Here is a 274-nt window from a genome sequence, read left to right on the forward strand (position 1 = left end):
CTAATTATGGCTGTAAAGATAAATTATTATCGTTTCTTTACTTATTGTTTAATAATCTGATTTAGTTACCTTTATCACGGAACCTCTATGTTCCTTCGTAACGTAACGTAACATTTTCGTGCGTTGCCGTACGTTCAGCTTACGTCTCACGTAACGTAAGGTTGTCACGTAAGATGGCGTAAGGAGCTACGGCAATATTCGTGCGCTGGCCCTAACTAGTGTCCCTAGAATACAGAGTCTGGCAATTCGGGCTGGATTCCCTCAAAATGGCGTA

The sequence above is a fragment of the Odontomachus brunneus genome, unplaced genomic scaffold (genome assembly GCF_010583005.1).
Source record: "Odontomachus brunneus isolate Ranch 3 - 2012 unplaced genomic scaffold, Obru_v1 Obru_scaffold_048, whole genome shotgun sequence".
NCBI lineage: Eukaryota > Metazoa > Arthropoda > Insecta > Hymenoptera > Formicidae > Odontomachus > Odontomachus brunneus.